The sequence below is a fragment of the Oncorhynchus kisutch genome, linkage group LG4 (genome assembly GCF_002021735.2).
Source record: "Oncorhynchus kisutch isolate 150728-3 linkage group LG4, Okis_V2, whole genome shotgun sequence".
NCBI classification, from domain to species: Eukaryota; Metazoa; Chordata; class Actinopteri; order Salmoniformes; family Salmonidae; genus Oncorhynchus; species Oncorhynchus kisutch.
The window spans coordinates 62488320-62509713 of NC_034177.2; the positions used below are offsets into that span (position 1 = coordinate 62488320).

At 42.8% G+C, this 21394-nt stretch overlaps 1 pseudogene; it reads right to left on the minus strand.

Moving 5' to 3' along the window:
- Positions 1-593: 593 nt before the first annotated feature.
- On the minus strand, positions 594-21278 carry LOC109888951 (uncharacterized; annotated as a pseudogene).
- Between the last annotated feature and the right edge of the window lie 116 nt (positions 21279-21394).

Here is a 21394-nt window from a genome sequence, read left to right on the forward strand (position 1 = left end):
GTAATCATACCAACATATGCACGCAAATTGACCCAATTTCTTAGTCGAGCTCTTGACAATAGACTTGATTAGCGAGAAGAGCCGGGGCCCAAGAGGCCCAAAGATTCCCATGACCATCATTAATATTCCTATTACCCTCAGTGTTTCTACATTACATGTGTGGGTGGAAATGGGCATTGGGTAAAGATTAAAGTTAAAGACGTATAACTTCATCTACACTCTCACTTCGATAGTGTGATTTAAGTTGAGCCATCAGGGCACATTTTCACACAGCATCTCAGAGAAGGATTACTGATCTATGATCAGTTTTTACATTTGAGATCATAATGAATAACATTATGGGGAGGGAGGGTCCTGATCCATTTCCATTTTAGTCATTTAGTTGACACTTTTATCCATAGCGACATAGAGTTAGTGCATTCATCTTAAGATAGCTAATTGAAACAACCACATATCAAAGTCGTAGTAAGTACATTTCTCCTCCAAGTCGGTGCTAGTAGGAAAACAAAAGTGAAAGTTGCATTTTATATTTTGGTGGGGGGGGGGTGTAAAGCTGAGATTTTATTTAAGACACTATTTGAAGAGGTAGTGTTTCAGATGTTTTCAGCATCAGCGGGAAGCTGGTTCCACAATTGGGGTGCTAGGACAGAGAAGAGCTTTGACTGGGCTGAGCGGGAGCTGATCTACCATACAGGTAGGATGGCCAAGAGACCAGAGGTGGCAGAATGGAGTGCTCGGTTTGGGGTGTAGGGTTTGAGCATAGCCTGAAGGTACGGAGGGGCAGTTCCCCTTGCTGCTACATAGGCAAGCACCATGGTAGTATAGTGGATGCGAGTTTCGACTGGAAGCCAGTGGAGTGCACAGAGGAGTGGGGTGACGTGGGAGATTTTGGGAAGGTTGAACCACAGATGGGCTGTGGCATTCTGTATAAGTTGCAGGGGTCTGATTGCACAAGCTGGGAGCCCAGCCAACAGAGTTGCAGTAGTCCAGAAAGGATATGATGAGTGCCTTTATTAGGACATGCGCCGCTTCCTGTGTGAAGAAAGGTTGTACTCTATGGATGTTGTATACATTAAATTTTATTTTATTTTAAATAAATAACAAAAATCTTTATTTAACTAGGCAAGTCAGTTAAGAACAAATTCTTATTTACAATCACAGCCTACCGGTGAACATTGGGTTAACTGCCTTGTTCAGGGGCAGAACAATAGATTTCTACCTTGTCAGCTCAGGGATTTGATCCAGCAACCTTTTGGTTACTGGCCCAACGCTCTAACAACTAGGCTCTAACCACTATGGCACCTGCTGCCCCATAGAGCATGAACTTGCTGGAGTGAGTCACTGTTTTTATGTTTGCAGAGAATGACAGGGTGTTGTCCAGGGTCATGCCAAGATTCCTTGCACTCTGGAAGGGGGATACCTTGGAGTTGTCGACCGTGTTGGAGAGGTCTTGGAGAAGGCAGGCCTTCGCTGGGAATAAGAGCAGCTCCATCTTGTCGAGGTTGGGCTTGAGGTTTAGGTCCGACATCCAAGCTGAAATATCTGCCAGGCACTCAGAGATGCATGTTGCCACCTGGGTGTCATAAGGGTGATGAGAAAAAGTAGTTGAGTGTTATCCGCATAGCAATGATAGGTGAGACCATGCGAGGATATGACCAAGCCAGGTGACATGGTGTATAGAGAATCCAGAATCGAGCCCTGGAGGACACCAGTAGTGAAACCACGTGATGCAGACACAGATCATCTCCATGCCACCTGGTAAAAGCGACCTGCCAGGTAGGATGCAATCAAGGAGTGTGCAAAGCCTGAGACACCCAGCCAATGAGAGGGTGGAGAGGAGCATCTGATGGTTCATGGTGTTGAAGGCAGTGGATAGATCTAGGAGGATGAGAACAGAGCAGAAAAAGTCAGCTTTGGCAGAGCGGAGAACCTCTATGACACATAGGAGAGCAGTCTCAGTTGAGTGAGCATCCCAGTGAAGAGGGATGCTGGCCTTCTAGGCAGAGTTGCAAAGAAAAAGCCATATCTCAGACTGGCCAATTAAAAATTTAAAAGATTAAGATGGGCAAAAGAACACAGACACTGGACAGAGGAACTCTGCCTAGGAGGCCAGCATCCCGGAGTTGCCTCTTCACTGTTGACGTTGAGACAGGCTGGTGCTGAATTATCTCCAATAGATGGGCCAGCTGCAAAGTCAAAATTGGCTATATCGTAACAATTCATGAAAACGGTCTTAATTTAGGGTTAGGGTTAGGCATTACGGTTAGCAGTGTGATTAAGGTTAGGGTTCATTTTTAAATATAATTTTATGACTTTGTGGCTGTGCCAGCTAGTGACCAATCTGCAGAGATGCCTCCAGAGCAAGATTCATGGCAATGAATGCATACCTGTGGATGCCAAAGTGATGCAGGCAGTGCTTGCCTCACAGTGGAACGAACGCCTGTCTGCCTCTCCTCCAGCACAACCTCAGGAAGAATGTCAAGGGAGCGCTCATCAAAGACGCCCAAGTCCTGGAGGACACACACAGGTGACACAGACAAAAAGGCCATTATTAAAAAGGATCAATAGTGTCTGTGTGTGCCTGTGTGAATCATATCATATCAAACTTGTTTTGCACATGCGCCGAATACAACATGTTAGACCTTACCGTGGAATGCTTACTTACAAGCCCTTAACCAATAGTGCAGTTCAAGAGAGAGTTAATAAAATATTTACCAAATAAACTAAAGTAAAAAATTATAAAAAGTAACAGAATAAAATAACAATAACGAGGCTATATACAGGGGGTACTGGTACCGAGTCAATGTCAGGGGGTACAGGTTAGTCGAGGTCATTTGTACATGTAGGTCAGGGTGAAGTGACTATGCATAGATAATAAACAGCGTAGCAGCAGTGTAAAAAACAAATGGGGAGGTGAGTGTGTGTGCCTGCCTGAATCTTTGTATGTGTGTCCATTATAAAGTGCAGTACATTCTGCAGCACCCTCTTTCACACCCCAGCAGGACAGAGGACCAGGCTGCCATGGTTATCCAACAGGCCTGCTGACCCCGTACACTGAATACAAAGCTAGACTGGGGAGACTTAAAAAAATAACTTTTTCTCCCCAATTTTGTGGTATTCAATTGGTAGTTACAGTTTGTCTCATCTCAGGAGAGGCAAAGGTTGAGAGCTGCGCATCCTTTGAAACACAACCCAGCCAAACTGCTTCTTGACGCAATGTCTGCTTAACCCAGAAGCACCAATGTGTTGGAGGAAACACTGTACACCTTGCAACCGTGTCAGCATGCATTGCACCCAGCCCAGCACAGGAGCCGCCAAAGCTCGATGGGACAAGAACATCCCTGCCGGCCAAACTCTTCCCTAACCTGGACGATGCTGGGCCAATTGTGCACCACCCCACAGGTCTCCCGGTCACGGCCGGCTGTGACAGAGCCTGGACTCGAAACAGGATCTCTAGTGGCACAGCTAGCATTGCAGTGCAGTGCCTTAGACCACTGCTCCACTCGGGAGGCCTGACTGGGGAGACAGCATGCATTTCTCTCTCTCACTCCCTCAAAGGCTAAGAATGGGCAGCCACAGGAGGAAGTGAGAAAGAGATGGCACATGGTGGTCAACGCAGGCCTCACCCTGGGCCCCGGCACTTTCTAGGTGGTGCTGGACGCATACCACACCCCAAAAAGTATAAACTCCTTCCCTTCCCTTATCCTTTTGAATAGCCATTCCATTTTATCATGACTTTGATGTACTGTCTTTCACCAGCCATGTATAGGACTGCCTAAACCTGCTATGCATGGCTCGCAATTGCTGATTAAGGTACCCCTCAAACTAACACAGATTTTGGAGGGGGCTTAGTTGGGAAGAGAGGGTTACTTGCTTGACAATTCAACATCTAAGTACTAGAGCCGTTCCTTGGAGGATTTGACTGACTCCTTGGTTCGATATGTCTGCATGACAAAACCCCCATAGCTCCTATACACAAGATCATAGAGCCTATGGAGACCCAGGGCTAGGGGGTTGGCTTTCTTTGATCTCCCTCCTCTCGAGTTCCTCACGGCTCCCGGATGCCCAGGATGAAATGAACACTCAGCTGCCTAATGACCCAGCCAGGGCCCTGCCTCTGACAGCCAGGCCATGGGACTGGAACAGACTAGCTGCTTATAAAGTCACGGGTCAGATTTTCAGGTCACGACTACTTTTCACCAGTATTCCCTCCTACGTTCTAACACAAACACCTCATGCACACGCTGCTGAGCATGTACTGAAGATGCATTAATTAGTCATAGGATGTAATGTTTTTTTATCATGCTGTTATTGGCCCCCAGACTGTCATCAGCAATGTACTGTAGTGAGACGTGCCTGGTTGTCTGCGAACTCCGCAAGCGAGAGCAGAAGGTCTAACCTTGGAGCACTTTGCCTTTTAAAACACTGCAATCTCTTTTCCATTATTCAAGCCACAATACTATGTGCCGAGTTTGCTGGCATGCCTCTCGCTGTTGCAGACAGTTGTGGGTCCTTTGTTTAGAGATGTGATTTTTTTTCCTTCTTCTGATTAATCAGCGATTCCTGGATTTTCAGACTTCATTTTCTCTTTAGAAGCCGGTAGCTTTTCATTTCCGGGATGTTATGCCAATCATCACACTGTTTGTCAGGGCTGGGAAGAGTCTGTGGCAAATTGCATCCTCCCCAGCTTCTGTCCTATTTCAAAGTGATTGTCCATCATTGTCGTATGATGTACATTATATACATATTTGTTGAGGTGGACAGCACCAATATGATTTATTAATGTAAATGCTTATTCAAATGTGTTGTTTGGTCCCCTCAGGCAACAGTGGACATGGCGGTTTGGCTCATCTCTATGCTCAGCCTCAGCACCACTCTACATGTGTTCAGAAGATACAGGGACACGCTGGAAGAAAGGAAAAACCCATACTCACTGAAATATTATTTCCGTTTTAACGTCTTATTTTTTTGAGCAGTGGAGGTCAAAACAAACGGACGAGTTGTGCTGGACGCAGCCTTCGCCAGCATTTGGAGAGAAATACACATCCACCCGTATTTATACATGACATCACGTTGTAGAACTGCATTTCTTTTTTCAACATCATTATTTACATATGTTTTGTCTACAGTTTTTCACAAGAGCTTCAAAGTAAAAAATTAACAAAGAAAAGCGCACTTGCTGCTCACAGGAAGCAAACTAACAGGAGTTCTTCATTAAGGCCGCCTGGGCTCTCTGTTTGTAAGGCATGCATATATTATATCTTTCTCTGTATATCACCTCCTCTCTGTACTGCCTGTACAACTCCAGACAGAGAGATGGCAAGAATGGCAGGGTATTGTGCATTTCCTCGCCAGCGTAGCACTATGTATACAAAAGTATGTGGACACCCCTTCAAATTAGTGAATGTGGCTATTTCAGCCACACCCGTTGCTGACAGGTGTATAAAATAGAGCATACAGCCATGCAATTTCCATAGGCAATTATTGGCAGTAGAATGGCCTTACTGAAGAGCTCAGTGACTTTCAACATGGCACCATCATAGGATGTCACCTTTCCAATTAGTTAGTTCCTCAAATTTCTGCCCTGCTAGCGCTGCCCAGTCAACTGTAAATGCTGTTACTGTGAAGTGGAAACCTCTAGGAGAAACAAAGGTTCAGCCGCGAAGTGGCAGACCATACAAGCTCCGAGTGCTGAAAGCGCGTAGCTCATAAAAATCGTCTGTCCTCTGTTGCAACAGTCACTATTGAGTTCCAAACTGCCTCTGGAAGCAACATCGGCACAAGAACTGTTCATCATGAAGAACTTCATGAAATGGGTTTCCATGGCCGAGCAGCCACACATAAGCCTAAGAACGCTACCTGCCAAGAGTGTAAAGTTTGGTGGAGGAGAAATAATGGTCTGGGGCTGTTTTTCATGGTTCGGGCTAGGCCCCTTAGTTCCAGTGAAAGGAACTATGACCTTCTAGATGATTCTGTGCTTCCAACTTTGTGGCAACAGTTTCGGGAAAGACCTTTCCCATTTCAGCATGCACAAAGCGAGGTCCACACTGAAATTGTTTGTCGAGATCGCTGTGGAAGAACTTAACAGGAACACCTTTAGGATGAATTGGAACGCCAACTGCGAGCCAGGTCTCATCGCCCAACATCAGTGCCCAACCTCACTAATGCTCTTATGGCTGAATGGAAGCAAGTCCCCACAACAATGTTCCAACATCTAGTGGAAAGCCTTCCCAGAAGAGTGGAGGCTGTTAAAGCAGCAAAGGGGGGGGGACCAACTCCATATTAATGCCCATGATTTTGGAATGAGATCTTCAACGAGCAGGTGTCCACATAATTCTGGTCATGTAGTGTATTTTTGGTATCTCACATTGTTCACATAGTAACATTGTTCACATAATTTTCACATAGTAACTTCATAGTTGTTTGACATTATTTTTACATTTGTATCACAAACCATTTTTTTTATCACGTTGAAAGTGGCCCTTTTTAGACCTATACTGTACTTGCCTCCTGTAAGATTCTATGATCTGTGAACTGTACATGATACAGACAACATTGTGTGTCATTATACTCCCTATAGTGTTCTTTCAAATATGTATTTCTAGATTCTGAAATGTCATTTTTTAAATTCATTATTTCATCGTTAACAATATTAATATTCATATCCCAAAAATTCCCTTTTTGATTTGGCTTATTTTTAGACATATTGTTTGCAACAATATACTCTTCAAACACATGCCCTTTCCAGAGTTGTCTCTCTTGTACCTTTTGTAATATAACCAATTTTCTACATAGAAGTTGATGTTATAGGTCATTAACCAACCACAGCCTTCCTTTATTAAGATTGCACATTCAGCAAATCACCAGCAGAGGGAGTCCCCTTTGAATCCTTTTTCTCATTCACTGTTTTGGTTGTGCTCATAAAATGTATTTTACTTTCAGATTTAGCAGGGAGCTCAATCTGTACATTTGACATACTTGTAGAGTATATTGTTCCAAACAATATGTCTTAAAATAAAAAAAGAATACTTTTGAGATGTTCATATAAATATTTGTAATTTAAATTAAATACTTTTTAAAAAATGTTTTATTTCAGAATCCGTATAGTCCATATTTTAGAGCACACTATAAGGAGTATAATGACACCAAGATGCGTGCGTAATCAACATTTTATGAACATGAACTATTTGGTAGTAATTACTTTAAATACATTTCTAAAAATGTTTGCTAAGTGAGGCCTTAGGACATTGTGAAGCCAAGCTGAACTATGTGGTTTATATAAATGTTCCCTTGTTTACTGATACTGAACATCAGCAGTGGGAGGTTCTTCAGGGTGAGGGTATGGGATGATATGTAGCAGTAAAACCAGCTTTCCATCAAGATTCCATAACACACTGAAGAATTAATACATCAAAAAGATCAGCCATCACGGTGGGGGAATAACATAGCATTGCCCAAACAAACACTTTTCTAATACATAATGGGGATGGGCTTGGTGAATTGTATTCAACCTCAAATTTATAGACATAGCTATAGATTCAAGGACAGACCATCCATGATATAAAAGTTATTGTTTTAGCCATGTTTTGAGGCTATATAGTGTTTATTTACATTACTTTGTTTACAAACATTGGAGTAAAATAAGCTTATATTTTGGCTTCTGATGGATACAGTGCCTTCAGAAAATATCCACACCCCTGGTCTTTTTCCACATTTTGTTGAATTTAAAATGGATTAAATTTGGATTTTGTTTCACTGATCTACACACAATACCACATCATGTCAAAGTTTAAATGTTTACAAATTAATTAATGAAAAGCTGAAATGTCTTGAGTCAATAAGTATTCAACCCTTTTGTTACGGCAGGCCTAAATAAGTTCAGGAGTAAAAATGTGCTTACGAAGTAACATAATACAGTTGTATGGAATCACTCTGATTTTTGAATGACTACCTCATCTCTATACCCCACACATACAATTATCTGTAAGGTCCCTCAGTCTAGCAGTGAATTTCAAAGACAGATTCAACCACAAAGACCAGGGAGATTTTCCAAAGGTTTGCAAAGAAGGGCACCGATTGGTATAAAACATTTGGTGCAGTTATTAATTACACTTTGGATGGTGTATCAATACACCCAGTCACTACAAAGATAAAGGTGTCCTTCATAAATCAGTTGCCGAAGAGGAATGATGATACTAACATAAATGACAGAGTGAAAAGAAGGAAGCCTGTACAGAATAAAATGCATCCTGCTAGCAATAAGGCACTAAAGTAACAATAAAGTAACTAAAGTAACAATAAATGTGGCAAAGAAATGTACTTTTTGTCCCGAATACAAATCATTATGTATTATGTTTGTGGCAACCAACACAACACATCACTGAAACACAGCACTCTTGATATTTTCAAACATGGTGGTGTCTGCATCATGTTATGGGTGTACTTGTCATCGGCAAGGGCTATAGAGATTTTTAGGATAAAAAGAAACGGAATAGAGCTAATCACAGGCGAAATCCTAGAGGAGAACTTGGTTCAGTTTGTTGTCCAACAGACACTGGGAGACAAATGCACCTTTCTGCAGGACAATTACCAAAAACACGAGGCCAAATACACACTGGAATTGCTTACCAAGTCTTAATGTTCCTGAGTGGCCTAGTTACCGTTTTTTAAATCAGCTTGAAAATATATGGCAAGACTTGAAAATGTCTGTCTAGCAATGATCAACAACCAACTTTAGTTTTTTAGAGCATAATGGGCAAATATTGTACAATCCAGGTGTGCAAAACTCTTATAGACTTACCCAGAAAGACTTTTGGTACTGTCGCAAAGCTAACTAAAATGCAATTCCCCAAGAGAGGATGGCTTTTACTTCAGCAGTGATAAAGGATCCTATTCCAACTAAACTACTGAAAAAGCTGCTTCCTGTGGTTGGCCCTCTTATGTTGAACATAATAAATGGCTCCCTATCCACCGGATGTGTACCAAACTCACTAAAAGTGGCAGTCATAAAGCCTCCCTTAAAAAAGCCAAATCTTGACCCAGAAAATATAAAAAAATTATCGGCCTATATCGAATCTCCCATTCCTCTCAAACAGTTTAGAAAAAGCTGTTGCGCAGAAACTCACTGCCTTCCTGAAGACAAACAATGCATACGAAACGCTTCAGTCTGGTTTTAGACCCCATCATAGCACTGAGAGTGCACACATGAAGGTGGTAAATTACCTTTAAATGGCATGAGACCAAGGCTTTGCATCTGTCCTCGTGCTCCTATACCTTAGTGCTGCTTTTGACACCATCGATCACCACATTCTTTTGGAGAGATTGGAAACCCAAATCGGTCTACACGGACAAGATCTGGCCTGATTTAGATCTTATCTGTCGGAAAGATATCAGTTTGTCTCTGTGGATGGTTTGTCCTCTGACAAATCAACTGTACGTTTTGGTGTTCCTCAAGGTTCCATTTTAGGACCACTATTGTTTTCACTATATATTTTAACTCTTGGTGATGTCATTTGTAAACATAATGTTAACATTCACTGCTATGCGGATGATACACAGCTGTACACTTCGATGAAACATGGTGAAGCCCCAAAATTGCCCTCCCTGGAAGCCTGTGTTTCAGATATAAGGAAGTGGATGGCGGCAAATGTCTTACTTTTAAACTCAGACAAAACAGAGATGCTAGTTCTAGGTCCCAAGAAACAAAGAGATCCTCTGTTGAATCTGACAATTCATCTTGATGGATGTACAGTCGTTTCAAATAAAATTGTGAAAGACATCGGTGTTACTCTGGACCCTGATCTCTTTTTTGACAAACATATCAAGACTATTTCAAGGACAGCTTTTTTCCATCTTCGTAACATTGTAAAAATCAGAAACCTTCTGTCCAAAAATTATGCAGAAAAGTTCATCCATGCTTTTGTCACTTCTAGGTTAGACTACTGCAATGCTCTACTTTCCAGATAAAGCGCTAAATAAACTTGGTTAGTGCTAAACACAGCTGTAAGAATCCTGACTAGAACCAACACATTTGATCATATTACTCCAGTGCTAGCCAATCTACACTGGCTTCCTGTAAAGGCTAGGGCTGATTTCAAGGTTTTACTGCTAGCCTACAAAGCATTAAATGGGCTTGCTCCTACCTATCTCTCCGATTTGGTCCTGCCGTACATACCTAGACATACATTACGGTCAAAAGATGCAGACCTCTTTATTGTCCCTAGAATTTCTAAGCAAACAGCTGGAGGAAGGGCTTTCTCCTACTGAGCTACATTTTTATGGAATGGTCTGCCTATCCATGTGAGAGACACAGTCTCGACCTTTAAGTCTTTATTGAAGACTCATCTCTTCAGTAGGTCCTATGATTGAGTGTAGTCTGGCCCAGGAGTGTGAAGGTGAACGGAAAGGCACTGGAGTACCCAGCCACCCTTGCTGTCTCTGCCTGGCCGGTTCCCCCCTCTCCACTGGGATTCTCTGCATCTAACTCAATTACAGGGGCTGAGTCACATGCTTACTGGTGGTCTTCCATCCCAACCCTAGGAGGGGTGCATCACTTGAGTGGGTTGAGTCACTGACGTGATCTTCCTGTCTGGGTTTGGCACCCCCCTCGGGTTCGTGCCATTGTTGAGATCTTCGTGGGCTATACTCAGCCTTGTCTCAGGGTAGTAAGTTGGTGGTTTGAAGATATCCCTCTAGTGGTGTGGGGACTGTGCTTTGGCAAAGTGTGTGGGGTTATATCCTGCCTGGTTGGCCTTGTCCGGGGGTATCGTTGGACAGGGCCACAGTGTCTCCCGACCCCTTCTGTCTCAGCCTCCATTATTTAGGCTGCAATAGTTTGTGTCAGGGTCTACTGTCAGTCAATTATGTCTGGAGTAATTACCCTGTCTTATCTGGTGTCCTGTGTGAATTTAAGTATGCTCCCTCTATCTCTCCCTCTCCCTCCCCTCCCGGAGGACCTGAGCCCTGGGACCATGCCTCAGGACTACCTTGCCTGATGACCCCTTCCTTTCCCCAGTCCACCTGGTCGTGCTGCTGCTCCACTTTCAACTGTTCTGCCTGCAGCTATGGAACCCTGACCTGTTCACTGGATGTGCTACCTTGTCCCGGACCTGCTGTTTTTGACTCTCTCTCTCTCTATCGCACCTTCTGTCTCTATCTCTGAATGCTCGGCCACAAAAAGCCAACTGACATTTACTCCTGAAGTGCTGACCTGTTGCACCCTCTATAACCACTGTGATTATTATTATTATTATTTGACACTGCAGGTCATCTATGAACGTTTGAACATCTTGGCCATGTACTGTTATAATCTCAACCCGGCACAGCCAGAAGAGGACTGGCCACCCAGAGCTTGGTTCCTCTCTAGGTTTCTTCCTAGGTTCCTGCCTTTCTAGGGAGTTTTTCCTATCCACTGTGCTTCTACAGTGCCTTGCAAAAGTATTCATCTCCCTTGGAATTTTTCCTATTTTGCTGCATTACAACCTGTAATTTAAATAGGTTTTTATTTGGATTTCATGTAATGAACATACACAAAATAGTCAAATTTGGAGAAGTGAAATGAAAAGAAATAACAGAAAAGTGCTGAGTGCATATGTGTTCACCCCCTATGCAATGAATCCCCTAGGTAAGATCTGGTGCAACCAATTATCATCAGAAGTCACATAATTAGCCAAATAAAGTCCACCTGTGTGCAATCGAAGTGTCACATTATCTCAGTATATACACACGTGTTCTGAAAGGCCCCAGAGTCTGCAACACCACGAAGCAAGGGGCACCACCAAGCAAGCAGCACCATGAAGACCAAGGAGCTCTCCAAACAGGTCAGGGTCAAAGTTGTGGAGAAGTACAGATCCGGGTTCGGTTATAAAAAAAATATCAGAAACTTCAAACATCCCATGGAGCACCATTAAACCATTATTAAAAAATGGAAAGAGTATGGCATCACAACAAACCTGCCAGGACAGGGCCACCCACCAAAACTCACAGACCAGGCAAGGAAGGCGATAATCAGAGAGGCAACAAAGAGACCAAACATAACCCTGAAGGAGCTGCAAAGCTCCACAGCAGAGATTGGTGTATCTATCCACAGGACCAATGTAAGCAGTACACTCCACAGAGCTGGGCTTTGCGGAAGACTGACCAGAAAAAAATTAATTGCTTGAAGAAAAAAATGTTTGGTGTTCGTCAAAAGGCATGTGGGAGACTCCCCAAACACATGGAAGAAGGTACTCTGGTCAGATGAGAATACAATTGAGATTTCTGGCCATCAGGGAAAATGCTATGTCTGGCTCAAACCCAACACCTCTCATCACCCCAAGAACACCATCCATGTTTTTCCATTGGCATGGACTGGGAAACTGGTCAGAATTGAATGATGGATGGTGCTAAATACAGGGAAATTCTTGAGGGGAACCTGTTTCAGTCTTCCAGGGATTTGAGACTGGGACAGAGGTTCACTTTCCAGCAGGACAATGACCCTAAGCATACTGCTAAAGCAACACTCGAGTGGATTAAGGGGAAACATTTAAATGTCTTGGAATGGCCTAGTCAAAGCCCTGACCTAAATCCAATTGAGAATCTGTGGTATGACTTAAAGATTGCTGTACACCAGCGGATCCATCCAACTTAAACTTGTTCACGCTACCACGTTCCCCAAGGGGTACCACCCCCCCTGCTCAACTGAAACAGTGGCGCACAGAATGCAAAAATATTCTTAAAAATATTTAACCTCCACACATTAACAAGTCCAATAGCTCAAATGAAAGATAAACACCTTGTTCATCTACCCTACAGATTTCTAAAATGTTTTACGGCAAAAACATAGCACATATTTATGTCAAACCACCACCAAAGATACGGCTAATTTAAATAGCCATATTTGTCGAACAAAAGATGCAATCACAAAATTAAAAGAAAAATAATTCACTAACCTTTTGAAAATCTTTTGAAAATCTTTTGAAACCTTTTGAAAATCTTCATCAGATGACAGTAATAGGACATGTTATACAGTACATTTATGTTTTTTTCAATAATATGCTATTTATATCCATAAATCACTGTTTACATTGACGGCCATGTTCAAAAAATGCTACTCAAATGTCCGGAGAAATTATGATAACTCCGCCAGATAACAGCAATACACATCATAAACTTTGACTAAATATACATGTTCTACATATAGTTAGAAAGATACACTCCTTCTTAATTGCAATCGCTTTGTCACATTTATTTTTAACGTTACAGAAATCGTTCATTTTTCAATAATCTGAGACGGCGCTCAGACATTAGCAATATTTCTCCGCTATGTTGGAGTCAACAGAAACACAAAATTACCACATAAATATTCCCTTACCTTTGATGGTCTTCGATCATAAGTCGTGTAAGGAGTCATACTTACCAAAAACTGCGTTTGGTTTTCAAGTCTGTGTCTTTGTGTTCTCAAACATGACAAATTCCGGCTGAAATGCAGCCAAAATTCAAGGGGTTGCACATCAAAATTTCAAAATTACATATTATATTTCGACTAAACTGGTCAAACTAAGTGCAGAATCAAGCTTTAGGATGTTCTAAACGTGCAAAACAATTCTCAACTCGAACAGACAAACCGGTATCGTGTAGTGATTCCTGGAACAAAGGGAACTCCAGGCGCATGAAAGTGCATGTGTTTTCACGTGACACCAATGCTTTTGCCCGCCAACGGGTCAAAGCACGCGCGATTCTCACAATGAAATGCCCTGTTGAAAGAAGACATCTCGCTGAAGAGATAGAAACTGTTCCCAGATCCGTAGCTGGTTGGGAAGGGTGGGGGCGATGACGTCAAAGTTGGCCCAACTTTCCTGATGACAGAGAGAGTTTGGGAGAATGGCTGCCCTGTGAGTTCTGCTTTACATACAGACATAATTTGAACGGTTTTAGAAGCTTTAGAGTGTTTTCTTTTCAATAATAATTATTATATGCATATATTAGCAATTTTGGACGGATTCTTTTTCTGTTTACTATGGGCACGCAATTCCTCCAAAGGGGGCAGTATTCCGCCTAGCCCTAACAGGTATGAGCAGGAGCAATTTTTCCTTTAAGAATGGGTAGAAATCCCACCGGCTAGATGTGCCAATCTTAAAGAGACATACCAAAAGAGACTTGCAGCTGTAATTGCTGCAAAAGATTGCTCTACAAAGAATTGACTTTGGGGGCGGTTAATAGTTTTGCACGCTCAAATTCAGTTTTTTTGTCTTATTTCTTGTTTGTTTCACAATAAAACATATTTTGCATCTCCAAAGTGGTAGGCATGTTGTGTAAATCAAATGATACAACCCCCCCCCCCCCCCCGCCCAAAAATCTATTTCAATTACAGGTTGTAAGGCAACAAAATAGGAAAAAAATCCAAGGGGGTGAATACTTCCGCAAGCCACTGAACATCTGCATTGCTTGTTTGGGGTTTTAAGCTGGGTTTCTGTGTAGCACTCTGTGACTTCGGCTGATGTAAAAAGGGCTTTATAAATACATTTGATTAATATTTTGTATTTTAATCCCATTTTGTGATAACAAAAAAAAAAGACACTGTATATCAGTTCAACACAGCTCATGACGCAGTCATAAATTATATTCTTCAAGAATCAATGCCTTATGGCCAACGTGACATGGTGTGATGAAAGAAACATACAGGAACTCAAATCCTTCTGTTCACCTGATTTAGAATTCCTCACAATCAAATGTAGACCGCATTATCTGCCAAGAGAATTCTCTTCGATTATAATCACAGCCGTATATATCCCCCCCCAAGCAGACACATCGATGGCTCTGAACGAACTTTATTTAACTCTCTGCAAACTGGAAACAATTTATCCGGAGGCTGCATTCATTGTAGCTGGGGATTTTAACAAGGCTAATCTGAAAACAAGACTCCCTAAATTTTATCAGCATATCGATTGCACAACCAGGGGTGGAAAGACCTTGGATCATTGTTACTCTAACTTCCGCGACGCATATAAGGCCCTGCCCCGCACCCCTTTCGGAAAAGCTGACCACGACTCCATTTTGTTGATCCCTGCCTACAGACAGAAACTAAAACAAGAGGCTCCCACGCTGAGGTCTGTCCAACGCTGGTCCGACCAAGCTGACTCCACACTCCAAGACTGCTTCCATCACGTGGACTGGGAGATGTTTCGTATTGCGTCAGATAACAACATTGATGAATACGCTGATTCGGTGTGCGAGTTCATCAGAACGTGCATTGAAGATGTCGTTCCCATAGCAACGATTAAAACATTCCCTAACCAGAAACCGTGGATTGATGGCAGCATTCGTGTGAAACTGAAAGCACGAACCACTGCTTTTAATCAGGGCAAGGTGTCTGGTAACATGACCGAATACAAACAGTGCAGCTATTCCCTCCGCAAGGCTATCAAACAAGCTAAGCGCCAGTACAGAGACAAAGTAGAATCTCAATTCAACGGCTCAGACACAAGAGGCATGTGGCAGGGTCTACAGTCAATCACGGACTACAGGAAGAAATCCTGCCCAGTCACGGACCAGGATGTCTTGCTCGCAGGCAGACTAAATAACTTTTTTGCCCGCTTTGAGGACAATACTGTGCCACTGACACGGCCTGCAACGAAAACATGCGGTCTCTCCTTCACTGCAGCCGAGGTGAGTAAGACATTTAAACGTGTTAACCCTCGCAAGGCTGCAGGCCCAGACGGCATCCCCAGCCGCGCCCTCAGAGCATGCGCAGACCAGCTGGCCGGTGTGTTTACGGACATATTCAATCAATCCCTATACCAGTCTGCTGTTCCCACATGCTTCAAGAGGGCCACCATTGTTCCTGTTCCCAAGAAAGCTAAGGTAACTGAGCTAAACGACTACCGCCCCGTAGCACTCACATCCGTCATCATGAAGTGCTTTGAGAGACTAGTCAAGGACCATATCACCATACCTGACACCCTAGACCCACTCCAATTTGCTTACCGCCCAAATAGGTCCACAGACGATGCAATCTCAACCACACTGCACACTGCCCTAACCCATCTGGACAAGAGGAATACCTATGTGAGAATGCTGTTCATCGACTACAGCTCGGCATTCAACACCATAGTACCCTCCAAGCTCGTCATCAAGCTCGAGACCCTGGGTCTCGACCCCGCCCTGTGCAACTGGGTACTGGACTTCCTGACGGGCCGCCCCCAGGTGGTGAGGGTAGGCAACAACATCTCCACCCCTCTGATCCTCAACACTGGGGCCCCACAAGGGTGCGTTCTGAGCCCTCTCCTGTACTCCCTGTTTACCCACGACTGCGTGGCCACGCACGCCTCCAACTCAATCATCAAGTTTGCGGACGACACAACAGTGGTAGGCTTGATTAGGTGAGGGCCCTCGGAGTGTGGTGTCAGGAAAATAACCTCACACTCAACGTCAACAAAACTAAGGAGATGATTGTGGACTTCAGGAAACAGCAGAGGGAACACCCCCCTATCCACATCGATGGAACAGTAGTGGAGAGGGTAGCAAGTTTTAAGTTCCTTGGCATACACATCACAGACAAACTGAATTGGTCCACTCACACAGACAGCATCGTGAAGAAGGCGCAGCAGCGCCTCTTCAACCTCAGGAGGCTGAAGAAATTCGGCTTGTCACCAAAAGCACTCACAAACTTCTACAGATGCACAATCGAGAGCATCCTGGCGGGGTGTATCACCGCCTGGTATGGCAACTGCACCGCCCTCAACCGTAAGGCTATCCAGAGGGTAGTGAGGTCTGCACAACGCATCACCGGGGGCAAACTACCTGCCCTCCAGGACACCTACACCACCCGATGCTACAGGAAGGCCATAAAGATCATCAAGGACATCAACCACCCGAGCCACTGCCTGTTCACCCCGCTGTCATCCAGAAGGCGAGGTCAGTACAGGTGCATCAAAGCTGGGACCGAGAGACTGAAAAACAGCTTCTATCTCAAGGCCATCAGACTGTTAAACAGCCACCACTAACATTGAGTGGCTGCTGCCAACACACTGTCAATGACACTGACTCAACTCTAGCCACTTTAATAATGGGAATTGATGGGAAATTATGTAAATATATCACTAGCCACTTTAAACAATGCTACCTTATATAATGTTACTTACCCTACATTATTCATCTCATATGCATATGTATATACTGTATTCTATATCATCGACTGCATCCTTATGTAATACATGTATCACTAGCCACTTTAACTATGCCACTTTGTTTACATACTCATCTCATATGTTATACTGTACTCGATATCATCTACTGTATCTTGCCTATGCTGCTTTGTACCATCACTCATTCATATATCCTTATGTACATATTCCTTATCCCCTTACACTGTGTATAAGACAGTAGTTTTTTTGGAATTGTTAGTTAGATTACTTGTTCGTTATTACTGCATTGTCGGAACTAGAAGCACAAGCATTTCGCTACACTCGCATTAACATCTGCTAACCATGCGTATGTGATGATTTGATTTGATTTGATAATAATAATAATAGTAATAATAATTTGTATTATTATTTATTTAACTATTGTAGTCCTCATTGTATCAGGAAAGCAAACATAGGCTGATGTATTGAATTCAAAATACACTAGCTAGCTTTCTTGGAAACATCGCTATTTAGCTATCTTGAGAAAGATGATTTGCCCTGAATTCACAGGGAGGAAAAACATGTATGTAATCCAGACTTAACCTATACACATTTGGCTATACAAAATACAAAATTAATTAAAAACATTCAAACCAAAAAGTATTACATATTTACAAAATGTACCGGAGCGCTCTGCCGAGTCAACTTCTAAATCCCAAAATGGATGTAGCAACCCCTTTAATCATTCTATCTGCACTGCTTAATTGCAATCATTTACAGATTGATTGACAGACAATCTGTTACAGATTAACATCATCTGTTTATTTACAAATGAGTTAGTTTCGACCAGAGCTATGATAGCTTGCAGGTGTCTCGCTGATTTCAGTGTCAGATTTGATGTAGATTGAGTAGGAAGGAGAGACTGGGTTGGTAACGGAAGTAGTAATACCTAATTGCACATGCTCACTCGCTTCCTTCTCTCTGGTCCCCATATGAGCGCAAGGTGGGGGACGAGAGCCGAGTGGAGAGTGGTCTCCGTTGTGACAGGCATCCGTCGGCAGTGCGACTAGCCCAAAGCATGGAGAAGGACCTGCTCCGTCTGCTGGCTGGCGTCAGCTTAATCAATTCTGAGGTCAGATGACCATCCTTGACCCCTTTTCCCTAATATGCTGAGTCTACATGTTTCTGCTCTCCTGACCACACACTATAGTCACCACGACTTTTCTACACACACATTAAATTATTCTATTGATGCGTGTAAAGTGAAAAGTGAGGAAGAAAGACCAATATTAGCAGGAGAGTAGAGACTGTGATTTCTGTGATTTAATCAGATTGAACCCTGAGGTGCAGGTGTTGATGTACTTCGGTCTTGTTCACTCTTCTTGATATTTGAATGCAGCATTATTCTAATCCTCAGACTGTGTGATTCAACAGCCCCATCGGACCTCCAGCGCCAAGCTTTTAATAAAGTCTTCAGAGGTATTAACTTGACAGCGCTTTGAAGAAAAGACAAACATAATCTAGAAAAAAAAGAGATGAGATAGTCGAATTCAGAATTGGAGCATCTACATATTTTATAATCTCCCTCGCTTTGTCCTAAGAGAATAGGTTCCCTTTGTTTATAGAGAGGTTGACTTCAAAAGGTACCCCTTAATGTGGTGATACAAACTCAAAGAGTTTCACCTCAGTTGTTAGCCAAGCAGGCACCGCAGTTATAATCATTGTTTTTCTGGATCCACCAACTCTGCTGCCTTTGATCCAATCAGAGTTTTGATGACTATGGCTATGTTTGTATCTTTGCTATTTGCTGGGAGGTGTTATGCACTCCATGGAGGCAGAGTTAAGGTGAAGAGATACGCACACACACAATCATACATGGTTGAGAGTAACGGGTTGTTACATGTAACTGATTACAAAAAACTAACTGTAATCCGTTATATTTCCAGCAAAAATCGGATTTAAGGATTACTTACAGGATTACTTTTAAATTCAGAAAGGATGTTTGTGAAAAAAGTATTTGCCACCTTTCTGCTCTCTCAATGACATTCAAATCAGCATTGAAAACATTTGCAAGTTTAAGTTTATTCTGCCTGAGCAAGTCTCACAGGTCAGAGACCATTATGATGACGCACCAAATGTGTTTGATGGATTGTGGGGAAAAAAGAAGGAATAGGCTTTTGTAGGCTATGGTCCACATTTTGTCTTCCAATGGTCTTAATGCTGTCGCCATCCAAAGATTTGCCTATACATCCAACTTGGAGGTAATCCAACGCTTAGAGGTAAGGACTACAGCAGTTGTGTAGCCTACGGTTGATACGGATATCAGCAATGATGTAAATAATGCTGCTCTCTCATTTATTTGTGCCTTGGTTGTTGTAGGTGGCTGTTCACAAATATAGGTGTATTTTAATCCAATAATGGTTGAATTTAAGAAGTTTAAGCTGTCTATCAATCATTGTTTTAGCACTCTGCACAGGTTCAAAGTGCGGGACCAGCCTATGGAATAAAGGTTTGAGGGAGTTCCTCCCTTCTAAACTCCTCTGTGGTATTGTGCTCCACACATACAGTCAAAAATAAAACTACGACTGGGGCTTTTATTGCTCAATCTAATTTATGCTGATTAAAGAAAATCCATATGGACACATGATCTTGCTCAGATTTGATAGACCTTAAACAGCTGCAAATTATCGAGATATCAGTGTCACCAACAGGCCTATAGCAAATGCAGCCTAAGGCATTCCATTTTCACATGATAGTAGCACTTTTTAATAGAGGTCAAAGCAGCATTGTGGGGCGGCAGATAGCCTAGTGGTTAGAGCATTGGACTTGTAACCGAAAGGTTGCAAGATTGAATCCCTGAGCTGACAAGGTAAAAATCTGTCATTCTGCCCCTGAACAAGGCAGTTAACCCACAGAATACCATTCCATGAGAGCACCATTTATTTTTCAACTCAAAACAATGTGCCCAATCAGTCCAACATGACAACAAAATAAACAAGAACAATAAAGTAGGCTAATAAGTCATTTGATTTTGTGCTATGCTCAGGTAAAACCATTTTACTAATCTACATTTCCATATTTCCAAGTCCTATTATTGAAGATCAAGAGGTATTTAATTCATTGGAATGACTGGAAATTCGCCAGACTGGTTGTTCATATAAAGACATGTTATTCTAATGCCTCTTAACGGGAAGGTCATCTAAAAGTAACTGGAAGTAATCAGATTATGTTACTGAGTTTGGATGATCCAAAAGTGAAAATTTTGGACAGGAAACTAGTAATTAACAAATTACATTTAGAAAGTAACCTACCAAACACACATACGACAAAACATGTAGATACATTTGCAAACCACAGCTTATCACTATTTGTGGTTCTCAATTTTTTTAATATATATATTTTTTACCTTTTATTTGACTAGGCAAGTCAGTTAAGAACAAATTCTTATTTTCAATGATGGCCTAGGAACAGTGGGTTAACTGCCTGTTCAGGGGCAGAACAACAGATTTGTATCTTTTCAGCTCGGCGATTTGAACTTGCAACCTTCCCTGCCGCCCCATATGACCAGCCAAGTGTGTATATTGTAGTCACAGAGCTTGGTTCACTAGTTTGTTTTCTGTTCTAAGTATTGTCTTTTACAGTACATTAAATAGAGCCAGAGAGCAATGGAACTGCTGAGACAGACAGGACAGGATGGCTAGGTCTAAGAAGAATATCACACTGGAGGATAGCACTTATACAGTACAATTTGTAAAACTTGCGACACACTTACTGCCCAGTCACCTTCCAGAGAGCAGAAGGTACATAGTACATAAGCACAATTACATTACATTGAAAGTAGTCCATTAAAACCCTCCTGCTGTTGATTCGGGCAATGCAGGTGCTGTAAAGGTGGTACTTACATAAACCTCTCTTAGTTAAGATGTTGCTGTAGCTGATGTCAGTTTGTAAGTACAGAATATAATGCTCTTCTCTGCTTCCGGGGCAGTCGGTGCTGTTGGTTCTGCTGTTGGTTCTTCTGTGGCGGAGGGGCTGATCCAGCCGTGGTGTGTATCTGCTGCAGGGCGAGCTGGCCAGGGGAGAGAGGACATCGGCGGCAGGGAGGAGCTGAGGAAGAATGGAACTGGGAAGGGAGCAGAGAGGACCGGCAGCATCCACGGCCTCCCCCTGGGCCATGCAGTCCTCCAGGATGTGCGGAAGGCTCTGGAGGTGTGTGTGTGTGAGCATGTGTGCGGGTCAGCTAGACAGGAGACAGGGCCATGGGAGATTTAAAAGGTGTTTTGCTAATTAGG